A 7,500-nucleotide genomic window follows, 5' to 3' on the forward strand; every position below is an offset into this window, starting at 1 on the left:
TCAATTATGAAAGAGAGAGAGAAAGAAGGAAAGGTTGAAAGAATAAAGGAAGAAAGAAGAAGAAAAAGTAATATATCAATATATTCCTAAATCGTCCGTCCGGCTCATCGGGTTGTTCGGAATGAGCGTAACCTGTTTTACTTGTAATTTTATGTAATTTGGTATATTTCGCATGGAATGTGATGCCTTACTATTTCAAATGACTTTTGTGCGCATCTTCTTTTATAACAAATGACAACTAGTCAATCAAAGAATCAATTCAAGATTACTGTGTATAATGCACCATCACGACCCTATAGCACCGCGTACATCAAACTTATTCAAAGCTAAAATACCGTGGAATTCAAAGTAAAAAATACCGTATTACAGAATGACAATTCGTACGCAAAAATCATCGTAAACGTACAAAAATATACACCCGCATTTTTTACGTCCTACGGTGAATGCAATAAAGTATAAGTGCAAAGTGGTTTACGGAGCACCGTAATTACGCACACTTATAAAGATCAGGAAAGCCAGGAATCGGAGGCGTTCAGGCGAGGCTGCCGTGATGAGGCGTTGCCGTAAACACACTTTCCCTTTAATTAATCTGTCAAAAGCCCTCTGTTATGTTTTAGTTGTGGCGTGGATCAAGCCGGATTATGAGGCCAACGGCTGATTAATCGGGTTCTAAAAGTGCGCACAACAATAAATGCAGTCATTTGGACTCGGAATGTTTCGTCTATACTCGGAACTCAAGACTCGATTCCACTGGGACATTGTAAGGATAACACTGGGTAGTCAAAATATTTACATGAAACTTCTAAGATCCTAAATAATATTGTTTGAAAGTGTATACGATTTGATGTGTTTTATCCAATTTTCTCTCATGTAATCTTCAAAATATGATATATCAATGTAATCAAATCATAAAACGTAATACTGCAAATATTCTCTTCGTAAAACTAATAAATGTTTATAACCCGTGGCGGGTTATAAAACAACGTCTATCATTTATTCTTCCTAGCCAATGCTATCAGTCGGATTAAATGAATTGCTGACTATAATGACTCCACTGTATGTTTTTCCTAAACTAAAGAAGCATAGCCAGTTTTCTATCCTTATTTATGAAATTGCTTTTTTTTTCTTTTATCTAGGCGGAGATGCCCTTGGGATGGTGCTGATGATTGACTGAATGCAACATGTCTTTAAAATAATTCTCACCTGTTATCATATAATAATCATCAGCAACATAACCTGTCATCAATCATCACCAACTTGCCACGAATATCTTCCTCTTGATAACACAACAGCAACAGCAGCAGCAGCAGTAACAACAACAGCAACAACGACAAAAACAGAAAAGCTCGAGTACTTTTCCCGCAAAAGAAATAACAAAAATATCCCGGTCTCACAATACTTATGATACGAACAGTAAACAGGCCTAATTACCAGGTATTGGCAAGATCATTAGATATGCAAAATACGGTGATCCAAAAACACAAAGAGAATATAAATTAACACGGAACACAAAGAAGATAATGAGAGTAATTATGTCCTAACAACGGCACAAAACAATGGATTAACAAGCGTCAGAAATTATGACACAAGAACTCTGTATACACGTCTTGTTAAGGGGTCTTTTATATCCTGGAACTCTACCGTATTATACTGAGGATATTCCAATATGATATAATTCTGTTTTTGATAATGACTCCCCAAACAGAATGGACAAAAAGGCAAAACGTAAAAGAACCTAGCGTTTATCTTAAAAATTATCATTCAAAGAACCTAGTACTAAAATGAAGCCCATAAAGTGTATACAGAACATTGGAATTTTGTGAGGGTACCGCCCCAGAGCAGGCTAGAGGGTATCCAATTAAGCTATACAGACCAGCAGTGGATGTGTACCGATTGTGAGACTAACCCCATACACATCAAACACTCTCGCCTCACTCGCCGTACCTGAAAAAAAACAAAAACAAATTAGTTTGAAACTCCATTAAATAATATGTATCGCTACACAGCTATAACCAAATGTTACATTTATTTCATGCTAAGCAAAAATACAATCCATAACGCATAATATAATCGTCCGACTATAAACATCGAGGGACCCCATCAAATAGAAGTCATCCATAATCCCTAAACCATAACATATACCAACATTTTCTCTTCTCTCTCACCCCCCCCCCACGCCTTCTTCTCCTTCACTCGTTGGCCAAAAACCGGACAAAGCCCCCCCCCCCCCAGTAACCCGATTCCTAGGCCCCATTACCCTCGTCCTCCACCGCACTGTACTGACTCTGTATAGGTTTGTACTTTCTCCGCCGTTGTTTAACTTGTTGAAATAGTTATTGGGGTAATGTGTTTGTTAAAAAAAAATAAAAAAATGTGAGAGATAAGCCCACGAAGGGCCTAAGATGCGGATGAGGACGCTTTATGGTACCTCCTCCTGTTGAGATGTAATCGCTTGCCTTTATAAACTTGTTACGGCACGGGTGGGACGTTACCGATGGAGAGATGCATGGCCGACAGCGCAATTCGCTCAGCCGCACGTTACGGTAATTGGCAACATTTCGGATACAGCCGCCAGGATCTGCATTTCCTTGAATCACGCCATGTTTTGTTGGCGTTTGAGGACTGAGAGGCACTTCCTGGCTGTCCTATCCAGTGATGCCAACTCCTCCTGTCCCGCTTCCCCTTTTCCTTTGCGGAGCCAGAGCAGCAGAACAATTACTACTCGCAAGACGCACTCATACAGATAGCCTCTTTGGAAACACCTGTACAAATTTGCTCATGAGTTAAAGTGTATTCTCTGCGTTAAGAACTCATTTGTTGCACTATGTACATGGCAATCTCTTGGAAATCCTCGCGATCAAAGTATACACACACACACACACACACACGCAAGCTCACACACACACACACACACACACACACACACACACACATATATATATAATATATATCATATATATATATATATATATATATATATATATAATATATTATATATATATATTATGTATATTATATGCATAATATATATATGTATTATATGTGTTATATTTATATGTATAATTATATATATTTTATATATGCATTATATATATATATATATATATATCAAAATATATAAATATATATACACATACATATATATGTATATTATATATATAAATATATATACATATACATACATGCATACATGCATATATATATATACACATATATATATACATACATAGATACACACACACACACACATATATATATATATATACATATATTCATATACACACATACATATATATATGTATATATATATATATATATATATACATATATATATATAATATATATATATTATGTATATATATTATATATATATATATATATATATATAGATATATATATATATATATATATATATATACACACAGATATAGCTATAGAGTGAGAGAGACCAATTACGTTCCGTATACTTAATTTACTATATCTAAATACCTCCCATTAAAGTATTACCGCAGTCGAAAGTAATATCAATATTTTTACACGTGAAAATTGGTATGTCGTTCCCGCAGAGTTTCGACCAAAGTCATGTGGTACTGATTAAAGGAGACCTGTTACACTGAACAATGAGTGACGTCTTTGTGATGCGAAAAGAAGAGGGTGTATAATACATGTTTACACAACTTTAAGGTACAGTAACAAAAGAAAAAAAAAACACGAACATCAAAAAGTACGCAAACACAATCAAACCGCAGAGTAACCTCCATCTTAAGAAGAAAATAAAGAAAACTAAAACAATGAGAGTAAGCAAAAACAAACAACAACACCGATAAACAATCACATACAAATCCAGACGCACACACAAGTGTCCCGCCCGTTGCCTACACGGGAGAACGCCTTCCCCGCATGCTAAACAATCATGATAAATGAGGCAATAAAACCGATCGCGAAGGAGCGTCTGTCAACGTGGTGAATTATCCAACCACAACGCGAGTGAGCCCCAGCAGGTCTCCTGGTCTCCTCCACGCAGACACAGGCACGGGCTAAGGCACAAGGGGCGCAGGCATATGTACAGACACAGATGCAAGCTGAGACTGAGGCACACAAGACGCTGGCATTATACACACACACACAAACACACACACGGGCACAGGTACATACACTGTTGGCCGTCCCTGCAGTTAAGGAAAATAATGATAATGCTGGGCCAATATAGAACCTTGGTCGTGACTAGACTGAGGCTCGGCCGATTCTAACTATAGGTTGCGAGTGAGCATATTAACGAGATGCAGAAGAGTGATGGCAACACTGTCCTGGAGAATGTAACACTGCGACGCTTATACTGATGGAAAGGCAATGATTATAACCCTTGGATTAGTCAAAACGAAGACGGGGCAAACGAGGCCGAGATAATGAATTGGGGAAGCTTGCCTTCGTTACACAATCATCAAATGAGTTCCAAGAAAGAAAGAAAGAAAGGGAAAAATAAAACAATGAAAGACTTAAAATTGCCGGGAGAATTAAGGGTGTAGCCTCTTCTGTTTTTGACGTGTGTGGGGGACAACGAGACCCCAGGGTTCACGCCCATGTTGCTGGTGTCACGCTGGTTGCAGCCTCGGCTACCCAGGCTTTCTACGCCCATTCCTTTCCACTGTCTATTCAAAACCAGGCTTCCTTCATACATATTTTGAACATGGAGCATAAACATACACACACACTTACACTCACACACACACACACTTACACGCACACACAAACACAAACACACACACAAACACAAACACACACACACACACACACACTTACACGAACACACAAACACACACTCACACTCACACACACACACTAGACATAATAATGACTCGACAAGCACTAGACATAATAAATCCCAAATCCTAACAGCTCGAAATCAAGCGGCAGAGAGAAGGCTTCCATCCATCCGACTTTCTCCTTCGCCCTTCCACCCCGTAACAAAACACAGACTGCGCGGCCACAAAGTAAACTGCTTATTTATGATACTATTTTTTTTTCTATCTCTCTCTCGGGCTATTCATTCCGCGCGATGCCTCACGGTAAGAGATATGGAGGCAGAGATATACGGGACCGAGACAAGAAATGTTTTTATACACATTGTAGCAGGTGATCTTCTTCAAGTTAAATGAGCCATCCGTTTCAACTCTCAACATCATTCTATTGCAGTTCGCATCCTTATTACAACCACAGACGCGTGGCCTTTGCAACTTCATATGTTTGCAAGACTTATTTGGTATTCTTGTGAAAAGACGCGAAAGACTTACTCTTACTACTACGGCGGTTATAACTCAAATCGGAAACATTTTTGGGTGAATTATGAAAATAAATATGAATTTGGCTTTATGGAAAAAAAACCCCTCAAGTCAAGGAGGGACAGGACATAAATCTTCGGTCTCTTGGAAGTACCTCCAAGTATTTCCTACGATAAGCAAAGTAAATAAAGAGACACTTACTTTGACAAAAAAAATAATACTTTTTGTCCGTGAATTCTCTCATCACATAAACGACGAGATCCAATAGATGAGCCTCACATCAGCCTCAATTTGCATGGCCGTAAAAAATACTTCGAAACAAAAGATCCACAATAAAAAATCCTATAATGATCACTGACACAATTCCGAGCGAACGTCCTGCAATTTGTTGATTAATCGCGATTTTCATCTGTGATTTTGCTTTCGGAAATGGGGAAAATATGCGTATTAAGCGCAGTCGTACACTCCCCATTCGCAGACACACGCACAAGCACCTCCCCCTACCCCTCACCCTCACCCCCTCCTCCCAGGCGCATAAAGGCCCACCCCCTCCTCCCCCCTCCTCCCCCTCTACAAACAGACCCATCCATCACCCGCAAAGACAGGCAGTACGTGTCTCCTCTGGCAGACGCTGGGTCTCGGCTTAGCTTTCCTGAGAATAAACTAGGATCTTTGACTCCGAGTAATGATGGCATAATACTTAGAGGTAGGATCCTTTACAACGCTGCCTCTTCACTTACACGCATAGATAATAAAAAAAAATCTAATACATATCCACAGCGCAATTTACGAATATGTACACGTTGTACATCAGCGACAATGCGAGCCTGTAGTAATACACAAGACAAGTTAATCTGCTTAGGTTTCTAATCTTATACGCTTAAGTGTTCGCTGGTATTCCTCCTATACTACTGCTGATAATAATGATAATAACAACGATCATTATCATCGTTCCTTCAGAAATAAAAGCGTCATTGAGGTAGCCTTCAAATTCAAACATATACAAAGACATCGACTAACACACATCCTCTAAATCAGGGACTGACCCAAGACACGTGGATCTTAATCGAGTAAAGTTGATTTCCCTCGCCCTCCCTCCCTCCCTAACTCTCCCCCAATCTCTCTCTCTCTCTCTCTCTCTCTCTCTCTCTCTCTCTCTCTCTCTCTCTCTCTCTCTCTCTCTCTCTCTCTCTCTCTCTCTCTCTCTCTCATTTGTTTTTAATTCCCTTTCCTTTGCCATTCGGCCGCGTGTCTGGGGAATTCGGTGATCTAGTTTACGGAATGAGAGGGAAAGGAAGGGAAGGGAAGGGAGGGGAAGGGAAGGAAAGGAAAAGGAAGAGAAGGGAGACGAAGGGGGGAGAGGGAAGAGAAGGGAAAGGGAAGAGAGAGCAGAGAAAGGGAGATAAAATGGTAAGGACGAGAGGCCAGTGTGAAGAAACGTGCAAAGAAGGAAGGGAGGAATAAAATAAGAAGGACGAGAGGCCAGTGTGAAGAAAGGTGCAAAGAAGGAAGGGAGGAATAAATAAAAAATAGGACTGAAGGGAGGGAGAGAGAAAAATGAAGACGAAAGACGAAAGAAGAAGAAGAAGAAGAAAAAAATTGAACGGAAGGGAAAAATGAGGACTAAAGGGAGGAAGAAAGAGGAGCAGATGAAGGGAGGAGAAGAGAAGAGAATTTGGAGAAAATGGCTCGCCTGCAAATGCTGGGGACGAGGGGAAGCAAAATGGACATAACATTCACAATATACACAATATGCAAATACAAAATATCAAAATTGATATATCTGAACGAGAACAAAGAACATCAAAGAGAAAGGTAAATATATAAACTAAATAAACTACAAAGGCTCTCGCATGTATATTAAATTCACATACCATATATATTGGTTATATTCCATTGCCTAATGCACGCGCAACATTACTGTGAAATATCCAGTTGCTCAAACAGTGTTGCCAAAATACCCTAATATCGCACATTGGCTCTTATTGTAACATTAACGGTTCGGCAAGTCATTCCCAGAGACGTTGGTCACCGTGACGTCACAAGAAGCCAACAGCCAATCACGAGCCTCCACGCCCCACCCTCTCTCTTTACACCCTGGAACACAACTAATTACATCTAAATCGAATGGATAAGACAAAAGAAAAAAAAAGAATAAGAAAATATCCTATCCTGACCGACGACTTTTACGCCGATTTATTCTAATCGGGCGAAATCGGCA

General features: G+C 39.5%; 1 protein-coding gene across 1 annotated transcript in view; it reads right to left on the reverse strand.

Annotated features, from left to right (window-relative positions):
- The window catches only part of LOC122261150 (tyrosine-protein kinase transmembrane receptor Ror), a 265,208-nt gene that overhangs the window by 29,331 nt on the left and 228,377 nt on the right, over positions 1-7,500 (reverse strand).

This window comes from Penaeus japonicus, unplaced genomic scaffold (genome assembly GCF_977035675.1).
Source record: "Penaeus japonicus unplaced genomic scaffold, GWHDUDI00000001_assembly GWHDUDI00000013, whole genome shotgun sequence".
Lineage (NCBI taxonomy): Eukaryota > Metazoa > Arthropoda > Malacostraca > Decapoda > Penaeidae > Penaeus > Penaeus japonicus.